This window comes from Orcinus orca, chromosome 4 (genome assembly GCF_937001465.1).
Source record: "Orcinus orca chromosome 4, mOrcOrc1.1, whole genome shotgun sequence".
Lineage (NCBI taxonomy): Eukaryota > Metazoa > Chordata > Mammalia > Artiodactyla > Delphinidae > Orcinus > Orcinus orca.
The window spans coordinates 97,420,865-97,441,454 of NC_064562.1; positions in this window are offsets into that span (position 1 = coordinate 97,420,865).

Genomic DNA, 20,590 nt, shown 5'->3' on the forward strand with positions numbered 1-20,590 from the left:
AAAGTCCTAGCCATATAGTAGTTCTACATCCATACTCACTATTTCCAAGACGGGCAATTGACTAATTCCTCAGCAATTTTGTTTTTAAGCAATTATTTCTTCCTTGTGTTTCTTTCCTTTTCTCCTACTGTAATCACCCTTTCATGGCAATAGTTTTGTGGTTGCCCCATCACTGTGCTCCTCCCTGTCATTCCAGATGGCACCTCACAGCTTCTGCCTACAGTGACATTGGGGACAATATAGACCCAATCAGAAAACCAGTGGACAGCTTGGTTCACTTACTGAGTGTAGCTATGCATGAGTCCTCCTGCTTCACAGGGCCAACAGCTTGCTAAAACCTGGAGTATTAGGTAATTGGAAACAGTTGATTTGTTTTTGTTTTTCATCAGGCTTATTTTTCACAATGGGAACACATACTCTGTAAACACCTTTCTGGCTCACTTCCACCTTTGAAAGAGTTTTAGTTCTTTGATCTTGCAAATGCCAAATTCTGAGCAACTACTGCCTGTTCCTTGACTGAACCTGGCAGCTCCATAGCTTCAGCCCTGATCTCCTTTTACAGTGTTGTTCCATCTTCAGCTCACAAATACGTTTATCTCTGCTCTTAGTATCACTTTAGCTATTTGGTTTTCTGTTTCATACTTTATCTATAATTGTTAGGTATTTAAAATAGAAAGGGTGTATTGAAGAAAGAAAAATTATGAACATCTTAGCTGGAATCACTTACTCTGAATTTTCAAACTTGAGTCATGACTTTCTATGGAAAAATCACTAGGTGGACAATAAATCCCTAAGTTAATGGTTATGTTCAGCAGCAAGCTGTAAGAGATGAGTCAGAAGCCAAGCTGACAATTGAAATATAGAGATATTCAGGCCTCAGGAGGACAAACAGGGCTGAGACAGCACCTGGGGCCATCTGCTATGTGGTCGAGAGATAGCAAAAATTACAGTTAATGAGAAAATTCTAATATCTCAAAGCTAATTTAGAATATGCTACAGAAGTAAGGGGGGGGGACGAATAAGAAAAAAATCTCTATACAGCAGTAGTACAGCTGCCAAGATAATTCACTGGTCCATCTGTAGTCATGGATGCCTCTGATCTGTGACACATCATATTCTGTGGGTGAGACCAAGATAACAGCATTAAAATCCATTTTAAAATGGATTTAGAGAAAGGTACTCAATATTTTCACATCAAACACTTTTATAAACAACACATTTAAATAGCATTGTGTTAAAATAGATTTCTTTGGATGTCGGTTTCATGTTTGAGGTAATAACAAAAGCAATTTCTAGCATATTGATCCCAAGAATAAAATATCTGCAAGAGGAAATTTTTGAATCACACACTTATTTTGATTAATAAATTTATCTTTTGTATATTATATGTCTGCATTTGGTAAGTTTTAGCAAGCTCTGGAGCTGTATTCCAGTATCCTTATCCATTTTGAAGTATCTGAATAGCAAAAACTATTAATTTTTGAAATAAGACTCTGCTTTTTGAATCTATTCCTTTAGGGGAAAAGAAAAAGGGAAAACACCTCTCTACTGCCTCAAAGAGAAGGAAAAAAGGCAATGAAATTTTTTTGTGTCCAAAGAAAGAACAAATAACATTATAGAAAAAGTAAGATCATTGAAGAAGTCTATCTCAAACCAATGACTGGGAAGGGAAAATAAAGCCAACACCTCCATGATTCCATCCCAAAGCGAAAGCACATGGCAGACACCCTCAGTTCTTCAACCGGTCAATCCCTTACAAGTTGCATGCTCACCAGATCGGTGTTTTGCTCTCATAAGTCTCTGAGTCTCACTGTCTCATTGTGGGGGGGCTCTCTTCAGGCAGCCAAAGTCTGCTTTTTCTGCAGCAAAAAGAAGGTGAGTGCCTGGGAGATGATGTCCCTACAGGACTATTCCTTAGTCAGTAATGACTGACTCCAGAGGGAGGACATATAGGCAAGATCTCCCCTCTTAATCAATCAACACTGAGGTGTAAGGCAGAGGGTCTCCAATGCTCCCTTCCACATGGGGTTGACCAAAATGACCTTTTGTGGGACTTTGCTTGAAAGTGTCTATTTACTTGATCTCTTTTGCTTTCCTGCCCATTTCTTCACTCTTCTTTCAGATTCTTCCTGGAAATGTTCTTCTAGTAAATCAGTCTTACTTGATTTCTCATCTTGAATTCTGCTTCAGGAGAACCCAACCTAGAGAGTAAGAATACTTATGCATACAAGGCAAGGTTGAAAAATAAGGCAGAAATAAGGCACATCTAATTTATTTTCTTCTCTCGTATTACAGCTGGCAGCATTGACCTTTGTTTCCTTCAGTTCAGATGCTATGAAAACAATCATAGTGAGTATATCAACCACTCAAATTTAATTGTGAGCCGACTGAATCATTTTTCATATAAAAAGCATTAATCATATTACTAGGGGACTCACTGTAGGTGGGAAGACCCTTAACTGCTAACCTGTGTTCGGTTAGAGTTTAAAGTTTTTTGGAATATGAAGACTGATCAATGAGTAGAGTAATGATGTTAAAAAGTCAAGACTTGCAATTTTAAATAATAAGCATAAATCATCATATATAAAATAGTGCTAATAATTTCATAATATCGAGAAAAATGATAATTTTGTATTTCAACCAGAGTATCTGTGGCAGCCATGGAACTGTGCCACCTCTGTCTTCTTTCAGAAAGAAGTTGCTGAGAACCATGTAGTTACTGACAGCATCAAACTGTAGCATTCAGTTTGCCAAGGCTAAGCATTAGAGATGTTCACTAACAAAGCATGGCACGGGTACTGAACTCCAGGTCGTTGCCACGCCAGTAGGGTGTAGGCTCCTGTAATGAGCAGTTTTTGCTCTGAGACCCTCCATTGACCTGGTTGAGAAATTCTCAGTCTGAGGCTCCTTGTACTGAATCTTTTCTTCTTCTCAGGTGGCAGGTTGACTACCTGCATCATACACTAAAGGCTTTCCCTGCACACTGCTGTACCCTCTTCCCTTCACCAGTCACAGGGGTTCCCAATCAGATTTTTTTGCACTTCTAATTCTTTCCCACATCACCCAAACTATCAGAATATTTACGTACAATTTAATTACAGCTAACTTTACTGATAGGTAAATTCCACAGGCAATCAATTTCCTCCCTTCTAAATTAGAAAAGTTAATGCTCAGTTAAATATTGGCAGCAATTATTTGGTGGTATTGAATCATTTCATATATTCACATGAAATGGATCCAGAAGTTTTGGTGAGACATCACACTGAGGTGTTTTTTATCTAGTCTGGCTGATGCTAAATTAATAAGCAATTTCGTCATAAGCAAAAGTGAGAAAAGTAAACATTTCAGCTGGGGAGCACCCACAATTAGATTCTTCCTAATGCAGTCTTTGGCTGTATTTGACTTGTGGAAGTATTTCTTCCTGTCCTGCTGAAGAATTTGGACAAGGTTCTTAATATGCCTTTTAACATGTCTTGGTTTCTTTGTCTAAAAAATGAAGAAAATAAAATGTTGGCAAAGTGTCAGCCTCCAAACAATCAAGCTATTTTTTGGTAAGAAGTTACTTCTGACCAAGTTCCATCTTCATAAGAATTCTTATCCTGGACATTAAAATTCATGATAACTTGACTCAAGTAACAAATTCAGGTGATTTTAGAAAATGAATATATCACTTATAGGCACCACTTTTGCAAGTCATTTAAATATCATAAAAAATTGTCCTTGACGGTATTACCAGTGTCATAAGAAATGATATTATCTCATCTTTCATGTCATAACTCAGGGGAACACCTTTACCCTTGTCAAACAACTTACTTCAATATATTCCCTTTAGAAAAAGGTTTTTTTAAAAATATGTTTTAGATTTTCTCTAACTCTAAATCTTGTGTAAATATATACAAATTCACTGCTCCTCAAGAAATTTAAAAAGAGAGAGATACCAAATAATACCTGGCCTGACTTTTTCTCAAGGACTAATATTCCTTAATATTTATTTATCTTTTCATACATTACTTAAAATGTATGGCTTTTCTACACTGAAATCACCAAAGAATTTTTTTTTTTTTTTTTTTTTGCGGTACGCGGGCCTCTCACCATTGTGGCCTCTCCCGCTGCGGAGCACAGGCTCCGGACACGCAGGCTCAGTGGCCATGGCTCACGGGCCCAGCTGTTCTGAGGCATGTGGGATCTTCCCGGACCAGAGCACGAACCCGTGTCCCCTGCATCAGCAGGCGGACTCCCAACCACTGCGCCACCAGGGAAGCCCCACCAAAGAATTTTTGATATAGTTGAGTATATGTGGAAAAAATATATGTCTATTTAGAGCCTTACAAAAGCATAACAAATGCCCATTCCTTGGATTATTGATAATAATTAAAATGTACTGTTAGATAAATGCTGTCTCTATAATTAAACTGTGAGTGACTATTTTAATATATTTATAAAAAGTAAATCACTAGAAATTGTATATTTATTGTTCTATCATCTTTGCATTCTTTTGACAAAGAGTTAAATTTTTATTCTAAACGTGTTTTATTGCTGTGCTAGAAATGATCACAATTCCAACATATGCTAGTACCTCATCAGATTCTAGTATACCTAGGAATTCTGCAGATTTTGAAGATTTAAACATTTGTTACTAATAAGGTAATGCTAAGTAAGTTGAAGTATTTTGAAAGCAGTTTGATGGTGAAAATTATTTAAATTTAAAATATACAGGTGGTTTATTATCTTTCTCTCTCCTCTATCTTTTTAAAACTATATTTGTGACTCAAAAAACTAAACTACAAGTTTCTTAATTTTATTTAAGGTTCAAAGTCTCTCTTTTCAGCATAGACAGTATTTCTTAACAACCTCATAAATATTGCTCTTGCTCCTGCAATATACTTCCCTAATTTCCCTAACATTTTAATGAATAAATTCATAATTATCTTAGTGTTATGAGTATCTTCCTTACTAAAGGGTTTAGATTGCTTATTGTTATTAGTCATCTAAAGAAAAAAGAAAGATATAGTGAATGGAGCATGTAAACTGAAAATAGTATGCAAAAGTAAGCTAAAATTATAATTATTTTGTTCATCATAGTCAATAAAATGTTACTGAGCTTTTGCTATTTATCTAGCCTTAGTCTAGGTGCAGAGGATAAAGAGAAAAATGTGACATGTTCACAGGCCTCATACTACTTACATGTTAAAAAAACTTCACAGGACAAAAATGCTAAGTGAGAAAGTAGAGATAAAAGTTTAAAAATATGTTAACTGGGGCTTCCCTGGTGGCGCAGTGGTTGAGAGTCCGCCTGCCGATACAGGGGACACGGGTTCGTGCCCCGGTCTGGGAAGATCCCTCCTGCCGCGGAGCGGCTGGGCCCGCGAGCCATGGCCGCTGAGCCTGCGCGTCCGGAGCCTGTGCTCCGCAACGGCAGAGGCCACAACAGTGAGAGGTCCGCGTACCGCAAAAAAAAAAAAAAAAAATGTTAACTGGAGAATAGGAGAGAATTCACCTCCTTTCTACATGTTTTCATCCTTTCCTGTTATACTTATTTAGCTATAATTCTCAGTATTTCATTATGGATATAGCATTTTATTGAGGAATCATTTAATAGTGTATGTATTCCTTTATTAAATTATTAAAATAATTCAATGATCATAGTCAACATAATTTTTTTAACACGTGTTATGAAGAAGTCCCTGTTATTTTATTTTGGTCCTCACAACCCTTGTGAACTTAATTCAAAAACATTTTTTAGCATGGCTTGGCAGGGGAATATCTTACCCAGGGTTTTGTCCAACTACTGATATTATGAGATATATATTTGCTCAAAAGTTTTCTTGATAATTTCAGAATATAATTCAAATAATTCAAGATCATTTGAAGACATTAATCCCATCTATCTCTGAGAGTGCCTCGGATTAATATCATCTAAACAACAAACTCTAAAGTTAAGGGATATATATTCAGTATTTAGATTATGATCTATCAAATAATGGATGCCAAGTGTTGGGTGAATGATGGCATATGCATTAATGAATATGTTCTTGAACATTAGAGATAACCTCCTTGATATTACTTTTTAATTTCTATTAATAAATTACAGTTGACCTTTGGAATAACTTGGAAGTTAGGGATGCCGATGTTCTTTTTAGTGGAAAATCTGTATATAATTTATAGTTTGCCCTCCAAATACACAGTTCTTTCGTATCTGTGGTTCTGCATTCAACCAACTGAGGACCTTGTAGTACTGTAGTATTGACTATTGAAAAAAAAAATCCAATAAGAAAGTCCATGTGTAAATAGACCCACACAGTTCAAACCTGTGTTGTTCAAGGGTCAACTGTATTACTAAAAACTTTTTTCAAAAATTTGGGGGCTTCCCTGGTGGCGCAGTGGTTGAGTGTCCGCCTGCTGATGCAGGGGACACGGGTTCATGCCATGGTCCGGGAAGATCCCACATGCTGCGAAGCGGCTGGGCCCGTGAGCCATGGCTGCTGGGCCTGCACGTCTGGAGCCTGTGCTCCGCAATGGGAGAGACCACAACAGTGACAGGCCTGCATAACACAAAAAAAAAAAAAAAAAAAATTTACTTACATACTTATTACACAAGAAGGTAATAATACTTTCTTTAATTTTCTTGTTCGGAAAATCACTTTTCATTTGTGAGTATAGCTTTCTCAAGCTTCAGAAGCTAATTTTAGTTGTCTGGAATGTGTTAAACTAATATGTGAATTTTCATATTGCATCACCCTAGATTTGTTGAAGGCTTCTAACTATCACAAGCTTTATAAGACAAAAGGAGAGAAAGTAAAAAAAAAAAAAAAAGAGAGAATTCCTTTCCTTCCTAGGATGTGCTGAAATGCCAGAAATAGAGTTTTAAAGGTGGATGAGAGCTTAGATGTTATCTGAGTATAACATTGTTCTACATCACAAAATACTGAGATCTGTGGAGGTGACTAATTCAGTTTTTCTGAGCTTGCTCTGTATTGATCACAGGTTTAATCCAAGATCACCTTGCCCAGATAGAGTCTATTCCCATTCAACTAATTCCTTTTCAGTTTTGTCCTTCCACATCGAAGTTTCTTGGTAGTTTTGCTTGTTCTGCTACAACAATTTCTCACTATCCTCAATCATCTAGAAATACAGAATTGAAAATTTGAGTAAGTAGAAAGTGGTTGAGGGTAACCAGGTTTCTCACTGTTAGAGGGAAATTTATAGATAAGCAAGGAGAATGCTACAATGATTCATGTGGTAACGAATTGGAGTTATCAGTATAACCTCATATTTAGCTTAATATAGGTGCAGATTGTTGAATTGAAATATATATCACCACAGTTTAGTTTACACACATATATTGCCTTGCTCTGCCAGCTGAGAATCTCTAAAAGAAATGACACCCCTGTAGCACTCAGATCTTGGTTTCTAATAGCATTCTTCAATAAAAGGAGTTAGAGTTCCTTGAAGATATGGATGATTCTAGGAGTGGGTAATACAATGTACAAGATGAGCCTGGAGCATTTTGTAGTGTCTGAAAGCATAGAAGTGCTAGGAGAAGAGAGGAGAGGAAAAAAGGAAGGAAAGAAGACAGACACCATATAGATGGAGGTATGTGAAAGGGACAAAGGAGCCAAATGAAATAATTCCCAAAGGCTAAAACTGGAAAAAAATGAGGAAGAAAATATGTAAAGTAGCACTGGATTATAAGCCAAAATATAAAATAAATATTTCTAAGTCTATACCGATATAAATGAAAGACTGAATAAAGAAGTGAAAATAGAAAAATCTCCCATGTAAAGCATTATAAATAATTTATGCAAATACTCTATCCTAAAGGAAGGGGTAGCATAACTCCCTCTCCTTAGTGTGGGCTGGGCAGAGTAACTTTCTACCAAACAGTACAGTGAAGAAAAAATAAAAGCTTTACAGTGGAGAAAGTTGACAAACTCTACATTAGTAAAAGGATCGAGGTCAACGTCAAATGAGCTACATCATGTTGATAGCATTTAACCTTTACAGGATGTGATTAAACTAGTACTTTATCTTTGTGATTTCCTCTCCAAAAGCCATAACCCGAATCTAACCATGAAAAAACATCAGGAAAATTTTAATTTTGTAGGGGCATCCTATGAAAAAAATAAAGCAACCAAAAATACAACTGAGCAATACTCTTCAAGAAGAGTCAAAGCCATCAAAAAGAAGGAAAGTCTAAGAAACTGTCACTAAAAAAAAAAAAAAAAAATTGTCATGAAGAACCTAAGGGCAGGACGGGAATAAAGACACAGACCTACTAGAAAATGGACTTGAGGTTACAGGGAGGGGAAGGGTAAGCTGGGACAAAGTGAGAGAGTGGCATGGACATATATACACTACCAAATGTAAAACCTATAGCTAGTGGGAAGCAGCCGCATAGCACAGGGAGATCAGCTCGGTGCTTTGTGACCACCTAGAGGGGTGGGATAGGTAGGGTGGGAGGGAGGGAGACGCAAGAGGGAAGAGATATGGGGAGGTATGTATGTGTATAGCTGATTCACTTTGTTATAAAGCAGAAACTAACACATCATTGTAAAGCAATTATACTACAATAAAGATGTTAAAAAAAAAAAAGAAACTGTCACAGATAAGTGAATCCTAAGGAGACATGAAAATGTCTCTAAGGAGATGTGATCGCATCATGGAGGAGAAAAGAGGAAATGAATTAACACCAAGAAAATCTTAATAAAGTATGGGCTTCAGTCAATAATAATCTATCAATATAATTTCATTGGTTGTAACAAATGTATCATGCAAATATGATACCATTATTAAAATTTGGGTGTAGGAGATATGAAAACTCTACTATTTTCCAGGTTTTTAAAAATAAATCTAAAACTGTTCTAAAGAATAAAGTCAATTAAAAATAATTTAAAAATTAAAAAAATATATAAAACTTATAGGAAAGTATAATAGCAAAGCTTAATTTTCCAAGACAATTCCAAGCTTTGTCCCCTCCCCAGCTTTGATTTTCTCTGGCCTATGCTGCTAAAGGCTAAAGGAAAATTTGGATTCTCTACTTTAACCCCTTTTATCTTCTACTCTTTGACAGCAATTTACTTTGCTTCCTTTGCATTGTCTAAAGTAGGAGTGGAAAAAAATGATAAAGAGATAATAATGATAAAATTCTGACCTTAAGAGACCACAAAAGAAAGAAGGACCTGGATTGGAATATGGAAAGATTACTTTCAGAGGACAATTTTGATATTGTATATGTGACCAATATATAAGTAATTCATATGACTTATATTAGCCTAGGATCATGTAGTCAATTAATTTGGTACCTGCTAAGATTTCCTTTATGGGGCTGATGCCCCACTTACCAGCCTGTGAGAGTGTCATCTGCAGACAGTGCACAGTACAACTAGTTCACAGAAATTAACCTGAGTCATCTGAGCTGCTTTGCCAGTTGCCTTGGAATTTATGCCACTCTTGAATGGGGATGCCTCTTGTCAGTGAGTAATATGAGCATCTAAAAGCCCCCATGTCAGAACATTTAACTGATGCCCTTTATGCTCCTAAGCTCTCCTTGGGCTCAGGATGAAGCTAGATTTCGGCTTGACCCCTAATTTTGTTTATCTTCATCATCTGTCCTATCCTCACTCTCGTTTGTGTTCAGTTTTCACCTGAGTGCATTCCCTCAGTAATCCCTTGCACAAGAATCTCTATTTCAGGATCTACTTGTAGGGAATCAACTTAAGAGGAAGTGAAAGAATGCTTTTAAACTTTGTACCTGCCTCTCCTTTCCTTCACTGGTGTGATTTCATACAATAACTGTCAAATTTTTTTATGATGAAGCCACATTGGCTCCTCAGAGTAAGATTTCATGGCCTTTAATAAAAAGAAATCTTAGAAATACTCTGTTTTATCCATCTGGATGAAATTCAAAAAGAATAAATAATTGAGTCAACACTGCTATTATACTAGGACAAAATTTAAATATATTTAAATATATAAATCTATAGCTATAGTTATATATTTATATATACTATACAGTCTCAATATGAGTAAATATATGCATACCTATGTGACTATATATATGAATATATCAACATATAAATATTAATTTACAATAAAGATATAATGCATATATATTAATATAGTCACAAATTTTAAGTACAATTTAAATTTAATATCACATAGTATAATCATTATTTATTATTTCTAGGACATCACTAATAAATTCACATAATTTAATATTAGCTTTATGATAGCTGTAAGTAAAGGATTTCTGCAAAGTTTAGAGAATATAATTTCCAAAATTTCACTTTTTGCTTCAGCTCTGTTTGGAATATGGATTATTTTTAAATAGAGAAGAAAACATTGAGGCTTTTTGTCTTAATAATGAAATGTAATAACATTCCAAAAATGCAATTGCCTCTAGTATGGTAATATATTCCTTTGAAGACTGTTTTGCTGTGGACAGAACATAGTTTAAATCCTTAGTACACAGGAGACAGCAGTTGGCATGTGCTCTTCAGTTTCACAACTCAACTTCATTTTGACATAGTTCAACACATCTTTATTAATACATCAACCACTGTTATTGCTCAGAACAGAAGGAGTCATGCTTAGGCATTCATGAGAGGTGGAGTAGTTAAGCAGAAAGATTCTATTAAATGTAGACTGGTAAGTGGCATAACATTTTGTGATTTCCTTCTCTCCTTCTCTCCTTCTCCCACCCCAGCTGAATAGTAATTCCAAAATTAACTTGTTAAAATGATTATTTTGATTCAATCAATAAAAATATATTTTGTAAGTTCTAAATATATTCAAGATATTGTGCTAGGCTCTAGGTTTGCAGAAATATATGACATTATTTTTCATTAAAGATATATGTGTTCTTTAACATACCTCCTGGTTTACGTATTTATGGGGTGATTTTTCTCTTTATTTTTAATTCATGTAGAAGATTTGTTTGGCTTTTCTATTTTCATAAGAGATGTTTTCTGAATCTTGGTTCTCCTCTTGAAAAATCATATTACTCTCTCTTCAACAAAAGGTATATTGAAATTATAATCCAAGCAACTGTCAGATGTTATAAAGTTGGATCCGTTGCCATCTTTTTAATCTCAATCTTTCAGTATAACCAGGCAGCAATAATATTTGCATGGAATGAAAATCATTATACATTTGTTGTTTTGCCAAACAAATATTTGAATTCATCAGCATAGTGTCATAATCTATAGAGACAGAACTTGGACCTGATAACCATTAATACAAGTTATTGCACTACATTAATGATATTGTGATAATTCCCTCCGTAAAGGAAGAAGCTCAGGAAAAGTTAAGAACCTTAGTCACTCATATAACAAACAGAGGTTCCCTGAAGAACTTCAGTAAATTCAATGCCCAACCCAATTTATGAAATCCCTGGGAATTATTTGGTCTTGAGGAGCTAGAAATAGTCCTGAAATTGTGAATAATAAGTTATTATCTTGCACAGACAGTGTCAATAAATCAGAACCTCAGAGGTTCACATGTTTCCTTCGTTTTTGGCAAAATTATATTTCTCAAATAGAAATCCTGTTGGATCTCATTCACAGAGTTGTCAGAAAGAAAGCCAAATCTGATTGGGGCAGAGGCAAACATTAAATAATTTACAAAGTGGTGTTACAGGTAGTCCCACTAGGACCCTGTGATCCAGTAGCTCAGGCACTGTTAGAAGTATCTGAATTCAGAACATGTGCAGACTAGACTTTGGAAAAAGAGTGCTGCTCTTAGATTTTGGACTTCAAATAGACCATTTGAAAGATAATTGCTAGCTTATTATTGGGATTTAGTCAAAACTGTCCACACTTCTGAAGGGCATCAGATAATTCTGATACAGAAGTACCCACTTATATCTTGTGTAACGTTAATATGGTCTGGGAGCAGCACACCAAATCTCACCCATCGCATGAAAATGGTATATTCAGAAGCATGCTAAAGAATAAATTCAGCAGCAGTGCACTGCATTCTCGAGAATGTAGCCTCACTGACCATAGGGTCAACTATAGAGCACTTCAAGGACATCCCTACTCTAGTTGCTGTGTTGTCTGAATTCTATTATTCTCTTCTAGCCAAGGCAAAATAATCTTCCTGGTTCACAGATGGGAGTGTCCAGACTCCCATGTTGTTCTAAAGACCATGTTGTTCTTTAGAAATCAGTACCATATGACTGCATGCAGTAAAAACTTGACAGAAGACAGTAAGGTCAAGTCTCTGCAAGGAGCAGAGATACAAGCTGTTTATTTATTAATAGAAGAAAAATTAGACTCCCATTTTTGGGGAACCATTTGGATTTTTATAGACTCTTGGGCTCTAGCTAATAGATTTACTATATCATCACACAAATAAAGTTCAATGATTGGGCAAAAATGAATCCTATATATGGTACTCATGTATGGAGAATGTGGTGGGTGTTTATAGGAAGAAATAAAGTGGGTTATGGGGATGTCCTCCAAGAACAACAAAAAATTAGAAAAATAAAAATAAATATAATCCACTTCCCAGCTTAGACAGAGATTTGAACATTAAGGCTAATGTCTGAATCCAATTTCTTAGTAGTTACCTGGATTCATGAAATAATTGGGTATGCTGTGCTTAGGCTGTGCACCCATGGTCATAGACATAACATTTCTCTTAGACTGAATGAGATGACTGATATAACGAATATACTCAATGTCAACAGGAGAAAAAATAATTGGAAAATAAAAGAGGGTAAAAAATCTTCCAAGAATACAAACCAATGCAGAGCCAGCAAATGGATTACATCAGACCACTAATGGTAGTCTCATGGAGCTACAGGTGGGTGAGAATTAAGATTGGCATCTAATATACTCTGGACACTACTTATTCCATGACAGAAGCAACCTTGGAGACCAGAATTAAAGGTTCGTAGCAGCAAATTATTAACTCAGCACCCCCAAACCCAAGATATATTTCTTCTGATCAAGATACATATTCACTGTCACCAATGCACAGAAAGAGGTAAAGAAACAATATTAAATGAACTTTCTTTACCTCTTACCATCCACAGAGCAAATAAAATGTTTGTGACTCAAAACATGTGATGCAAAAGTCATAGTTAAAATAAGTAATCTAAACTGAACATGAAGGAAATATTTATATTGGGGAATAACTACCTTGGAGAGGTTTCTAGAATCAAGGAAGTGTGAATAAAGGAATAAGGGAGGATGCAAGAATATAACTCTCTTTTTCATATCACAGCTTTTAAAAAAAATTTCCATTTAACTTACTCAGTGGTCCTGGGCAACGTTTAAAAGTATGTGTATCCGGGCTTCCCTGGTGGCACAGTGGTTGAGAGTCCGCCTGCCGATGCAGGGGACACTGGTTCGTGCCCTGGTCCAGGAAGATCCCACATGCCGCAGAGTGGCTAGGCCCGTGAGCCATGGCCACTAAGCCTGCGCGTCCGGAGCCTGTGCTCTGCAATGGGAGAGGCCACAACAGTGAGAGGCCTGCGTACCGCAAAAAAAACAAAAACTAAAACAAAAAATATGTGTATCTACAAAAGCTTATATTAGTGTAGAAAATAGACTTAACAGTGTGTAATACTAAAGGTACTTGGGGTGAATCATGATTTCAGCTCATGTAGCCAAGTTAAGATGAACTGTGAATGCAGCTCCATTATCAACTGGCAGGGACAATCAGACTCTATGCCATCTGCTTGGGTACAGAACAAGGTAAAAGAATTAATAATTTTGCTATTACCAGCTCTGTGGGTGAATAGTACACCTGATAGAGCAGAAACCCTAACCATGGCAGGAAATGGTGAGAGTCAAATGGATAAAAATAAGAAAACAGGTGTACATCATACCAGATGGAAAAGATGGTCATTAGTAGATTTCAATCCCCAGGGAGAGGTGCCAGCATGATAATTCCTTGTGCCCAAGTTAGTGCAAGAGAATATTACTCTTAGCTATCTCTTGTTGGCTTATAAACTCTCCAAAAATCTTCCACTCATATAACCTGAACAAAAGAAGTGAAATGCTATGTGCTAATAGCTCACTTTGCGGAGAGCTAACTACTACTCCTTGTTCATGGTTTTCAGGTTATGTTTACCATTCTGGAAATCTTTCATCTGACCTGGGGACAATAGTTACCAATGAAGTAGATAGGCTGGAGGATGGTGAACAGCAGAGCTTCTGTTCCTGAGTATAGAGAAATTAAGTAGCGATCTATCCAGTGATTTATATACAGGAGAAGTCTCTGGGGAAAAAGAATGCAGGTGACCAAGTGTAAGCTCTGAAAACTCTGCTCTTGGGTAAACAGACTAATAATCTTTGATAGAGAAGAGTCCTCACCAAAGGAATATTTTTATTAAGACATTTCTAGTTTAGTAATTTTATGGTAAATAAATCATAATCTATAGATTTATAGATGAGCATGACTCCTTAGAAAATGCCACATAAGCTATTCAACTGTCTCAGTATAAAATGGAAATTTATAGTAACCTGAGTTAGATCAATCACACTTTCAGTCTGGGAATTGTGCTCAAGGAACACACACATAGAAAAACGTGACAATGAGATATAATTTCCCTGATCACTTCACTTAAAATTGCAACTTACTCCCAAACCTATTTCTGATTCGCCCTATCCCTCTCCAGCACTTTTCATAATGATCACGATTTCCTTACCTAGTATATAATTTACTCTTCATTGTTTATTGTTTATTCCCTGTCTCTCTTCATTGGAATATAAGATGCATAAAACAGGAATCTATTCTTGCTTCATTGATATATACTAAACCCTTCAATACTGATAAGTGTAAAAATAGCTGCACAAAGTAGTACATGAATGAATGTGTTCAAGGTAAGTGTATGTGCAAAACGAAACTATGAGGATTCAGGCTGGGGTTAAGAGATTGTGTTCATATGAATTATACAAGTTAAGAAGGAGAGAGAGAAGGAGGAATAGAAGAAAAATGGTAAGAGAATATGGAAGAAAAGGAAAAAGGAATTGATGGGAATGGGGAAAAGAAGAGAGGTAAGAGGAAAGAAGAGTATAGGTTTAATTCATCTCTAAGAGCTCTTTTAGTTCTTTTCCTTTTTTTAACATCTTTATTGGAGTATAATTGCCTTACATGGTTGTGTTAGTTTTGGCTGTATAACAAAGTGAATCAGCTATATGTATACATATATCCTCATATAACCTCCCTCTTGCTCCTCCCTCCCATCCTCCCTATCCCACTGCTCTAGGTGATCACAGAGCACCGAGCTGATCTCCCCGTGCTATGCAGCTGCTTCACATTAGCTATCTATCTAACATTTAGTAGTGTATATTTGTCAATGTTACTCTCTCACTTCGTCCCAGCTTACCCTTCCCCCTCCCATTGTCCTCAAATGCATTCCCTACGTCTGTATCATTATTACTGTCCTGCCCCTAGGTTCATCAGAATGACTTGTTTTGTTAGATTCCATATATATGTATTAGCATACAGTATTTGCTTTTCTCTTTCTGACTTACTTCACTCTGTATAACAGATTCTAGGTCCATCCACCTCACCACAAATAATTCAATTTCATTTCATTTTACGGCTAAGCAATATTCCATGGTATATATGTGCCACATCTTCTTTATCCATTCACCTGCCGATGGACATTTAGGCTTCTTCCATGGCCTGGCTATTGTAAACAAGGCTGCAATGAACATTGTGGTACATGTACTCTTTTTGAATTATGATTTTCTCAGGGTATATGCCCAGTAGTGGGAATTCTGGGTCATATCGTAATTCTAGTTTTTTTTAAGAAACCTCCATACTGTTCTCCATAGTGGTTGTAACAATTTGCATTCCCACCAACAGTGCAGGAGGGTTCCCTTTTCTCCACACCCTCTCCAGCATTTATTGTTTGTAGATTTTTTGATGATAGCCATTCTGACCGGTGTGAGATGATACCTCATTGTAGTTTTGATTTGCATTTCTCTAATGATTAGTGATGTTGAGCATCCTTTCATGTGTTTGTTGTAATCAGTATATCTTCTTTGGAGAAATGTCTATTTAGGTCTTCTACCCATTTTTGAATTGGGTTGTTTGATTTTTTGATATTGAGCTTCATGAGCTGCTTGTAAATTTTGGAGATTAATCCTTTGTCAGTTGCTTCATTTGCAAATATTTTCTCCCATTCTGAGGGTTGCCTTTCTGTCTTGTTTATGTTTTCCTTTGTTGTGCAAAAGCTTTTAAGTTTGATTAGGTCCCATTTGTTTATTTTTGTTTTTATTTCCATTTCTCTAAGAGGTGGGTCAAAAAGGATCTTGCTGTGATTTATGTCATAGAGTGTTCTGCCTATGTTTTCCTCTAAGAGTTTTAGAGTGTTTGGCCTTACATTTAGGTCTTTTAACCACTTAGAGTTTATTTTTGTGTATGGTGTTAGGGAGTGTTCTAATTTCATTCTTTTACATGTAGTTGTCTGGTTTTCCCAGCACCACTTAGTGAAGAGGCTGTCTTTTCTACATTGTATATTCTTGCCTCCTTTATCAAAAATAAGGTGACCAATTGTGTGTAGGTTTATCTCTGGCTTTCTCTCCTGTTCCATTGATCTATGTTTCTGTTTTTCTGCCAGTACCATACTGTCTTGATTAATTTAGCTTTGTTACTATACTCTGAAGTCAGGAAGCCTTATAACTCCAGCTCCGTTTTTCATTTTTAAGATTGCTTTGGCTATTTGGGGTCTTTTATGTTTCCATACAAATTGTGACATTTTTTGTTCTAGCTCTGTGAAAAATGCCATTGGTAATGTGATAGGGATTGCATTGAATCTGTAGATTGCTTTGGGTAGTATAGTCATATTCACAATGTTGATTCTTCCAATCCAAGAACATGGTATATCTCTCCATCTGTTTGCATCATCTTTAATTTCATTCATCAGTGTCTTATAGTTTTCTGCATACAGGTCTTTTGTCTCCTTAGGTAGGTTTATTCCTAAGTATTTTATTCTTTTTGTTACAATGGTAAATGGGAGTGTTTCCTTAATTTCTCTTTCAGAATTTTCATCATTAGTGTATAGGAATGCAAGAGATTTCTGTGCATTAATTTTGTGTCTTGTTACTTTACCAAATTGATTAGCTCTAGTAGTTTTCTGGTAGCATTTTTAGGATTCTCTACGTATAGTACCATGTCACCTGCAAACAGTGACAGTTTTATTTCTTCTTTTCTCATTTGGATTCCTTTAATTTCTTTTTCTTCTCTTATTGCCATGGCTAAAACTTCCAAAGCTTTGTTGAATAATAGTGGCGAGAGTGTACAACCTGTCTTGTTCCTGATCTTAGAGGAAATGGTTTCAGTTTTTCACCACTATGAACAATGTTGGCTGGCGTTTGTCATATATGGCCTTTATTATGTTGAGGTAGATTCCATCTATGCCTATTTTCTGGAGAGTATTTTATCATAAATGGGGGTTGAATTTTGTTGAAAGCTTTTTCTGCATCTATTGAGATGATCATATTGTTTTTATGCTTCAGTTTGTTAATATTATGTATCACATTGATTGATTTGTGTATATTGAAGAATCCTTACATTCTTGGGATAAATGCCACTTGATCATGGAGTATAATCCTTTTAATGTCCTGTTGGATTCTGTTTGCTAGTATTTTGTTGAGGATTTTTGCATCTATATTCAACAGAGGTATTGACCTGTAGTTTTCTTTTTTTGTGGCATCTTTGTCTGGTTCTGGTATTATGGTGATGGTGGCCTCCTAGTATGAGTTTGGGAGTGTTCCTCCCTCTACTATATTTTGGAAGAGTTTGAGAAATATAGGTGTTAGCTCTTCTCCAATTGTTTGATTTACCTGTGAAGCCATCTTGTCTTGGACTTTTATTTACTGGAAGATTTTTAATCAGAGTTTCAATTTCAGTGCTTGTGATTGGTCTGTTCATATTGTCTATTTCTTTCTGGTTCAGTTGTGAAAGGTTGTACTTTTCTAAGAATTTTTCCATTTCTTCCACATTGTCCATTTTATTGAAATATAGGTGCTTTTAGTAATCTCTCATCACCGTTTGTATTTCTGCACTGTCAGATGTTACTTCTCATTTCATTTCTAATTTTATTGATTTGAGTCTCCTCCTTTTTTTTCTTGATGAGTCTGGCTAATGGTTTATTAATTTTGAATTAATTTTCTTCTCAAAGAACCAGCTTTTAGTTTCATTGATATTTGTTATTGTTTCCTTCATTTATTTTTCATTTATTTCTGATCTGATCTTTATGATTTCTTTCTTTCTGCTCACTTTGGGTTTTTTTTTGTCCTCCCTTTTCTAATTGCTTTAGGTGTAAGGTTAGGTAGTTTATTTGACATTTTTCTTGTTTCTGGAGGTAGGATTGTATTGCTATAAACTTCCCTCATAGAACAGCTTTTGCTGCATCTCACAGGTTTTGCGTTGTTGTGTTTTCATTGTCATTTATTTCTAGGTATCTTTTGATTTCCTCTTTGATTTTTTCAGTGATTTCTTGGTTATTTAGTAGTGTATGGTATAGCTTCCATGTGCTTGTATTTTTTACATTTTTTTTTTTTCCTGTAATTGTTATATAGTGTTGTGGTCAGAAAAGATGCTGAAAACAATTTATATTTTCTTAAATTTTTCGAGGCTTTATTTGTGACCAAGATGTGATCTATCCTGGGGAATGTTCCATGTGCACTTGAGAAGAAAGTGTATTCTGTTGTTTCGGGATGGAATGTCCTATAAATATTAATCAACTCCATCTGGGATAATGTGTTATATAAAACTTGTGTTTCATTTTTTATTTTCATTTTGGATGATCTGTGCATTGGTGAAAGTGGGGTTTTAAAGTCCTCTTCTATTGTTGTGTTACTGTCAATTTCCCCTTTTATGGCCGTTAGCATTTGCATTATGTATGAGGTGCTCCTATGTTGGGTGCATAAATATTTACAGTTGTCATATTGTCTTCTTAAATTGATCCCTTAATCATTATGTAGTGTCCTTATTTGTCTCTTGTAATAGTCTTTATTTTAAAGTCTAGTTTGTCTGATATGAGAATTGCTACTCCAGTTTTATTTTGATTTCCATTTGCATTGAATATCTTTTTCTAACCCCCTAGTTTAATTCTGTATGTGTCCCTAGGTCTGAAGTTTGTCTCTTGTAGACAACATATATACAGGTCTTGTTTTTGTATCCATTCAGTGAGCCTGTGTCTTTTGGTTGGAGCATTTAATCCATTTACATTTAAGGTAATTATTGATATGTATGTTTTTATTACCATTTTCTTAATTGTTTTGAGTTTCTTTTTGTAGATCTTTTCCTTCTCTTGTGTTTCCTGCCTAGAGAAGTTCCTTTAGCATTTCTTGTAAAGCTGGTTTTGTGATGCTGTATTCTCTTAACTTTTGCTTGTCCTAAAGGTTTTCATTTCTCTTTTGAATCTGAATAAGATCCTTGCTTGGTAGAGTAATCTTGGGGGTAAGCTTTTCCCTTTCATGACTTTAAATATGTCCTGCCACTCCCTTCTGGATTGCAGAGTTTCTGCTGAAAGATCGGCTGTTAATCTTATGGTGATTTCCTTGTATGTTATTTGTTGCTTTTTCCCTTGCTGCTTTTAATATTTTTTCTTTGTATTTAATTTTTGATAGTTTGATTAATATGTGTCTTGGCATGTTTCTGCTTGGATTTGTCCTATATGGGGCTCTCTGCACTTCCTGGACTTGACTGTATTTCCTTTCCCATATTAGCAAAGTTTTCAACTATAATCTCTTCAAATATTTTCTCAGACCCTTTCTTTTTCTCTTCTTCTTCCGGGACCCCTATTATTTGAGTGTTGGTGTGTTTAGTGTTGTCTCAGAGGTCTCTGAAATTGTCCTCGATTCTTTTCATTCTTTTTTCTTTATTCTGCTCTATGGCAGTTATTTCCACTATTCTCTCTTCCAGGTCACTTATCTGTTCTTCTGCCTCAGTTAGTCTGCTATTGATTCCTTCTAGCATATTCTTTATTTCATTTATTGTGTGTTCATTATTGTTTGTTTACTCTTTAATTCTTATAAAACCTTGTTAAATGCTTCTTGTTTTTTCTCCATTCTATTTCCGATATTTTGGATCATCTTTACTATCATTACTTTGAATTCTTTTTCAGGTAGACTGCCTATTTCCTCTTCATTTGTTTGGCATGATGGTTTTTACCTTGCTCCTTCATCTGCTGCATTTTTCTCTGTCTTATCATTTTGTTTAACTTACTGTGTTTGGGGGTCTTCTTTTGCAGGCTACATGTTCGTAGTTCCTGTTGTTTTTGGTGTGTGCCCCCAGTGGGTGAAGTTGTTTCAGTGGCTTGTGTAGGCTTCCTGGTGCAGGATACTGGTGCCTGTGTTCTTGTGGGTGTGCCTGGATCTTGTCCTTCCTGTAGGAATTGCCACATCCAATGGTGTGTTTTGGGGTGTCTATGAACTTAGTATGACTTTAGAAAGCTTCTCTGTTAATGGGTGGAGTTGTGTTCCTGTTCCTGTCTTGCTAGTTGTTTGCAAGTGTCCAGCACTGGAGATTGCTAGCTGTTGGGTCTTAGTGTTGAGACGGAGATCTCTGGGAGAGCTCTCACTGATCAATATTACATGGAGCCAGGAGGTCTCTGGTGGTC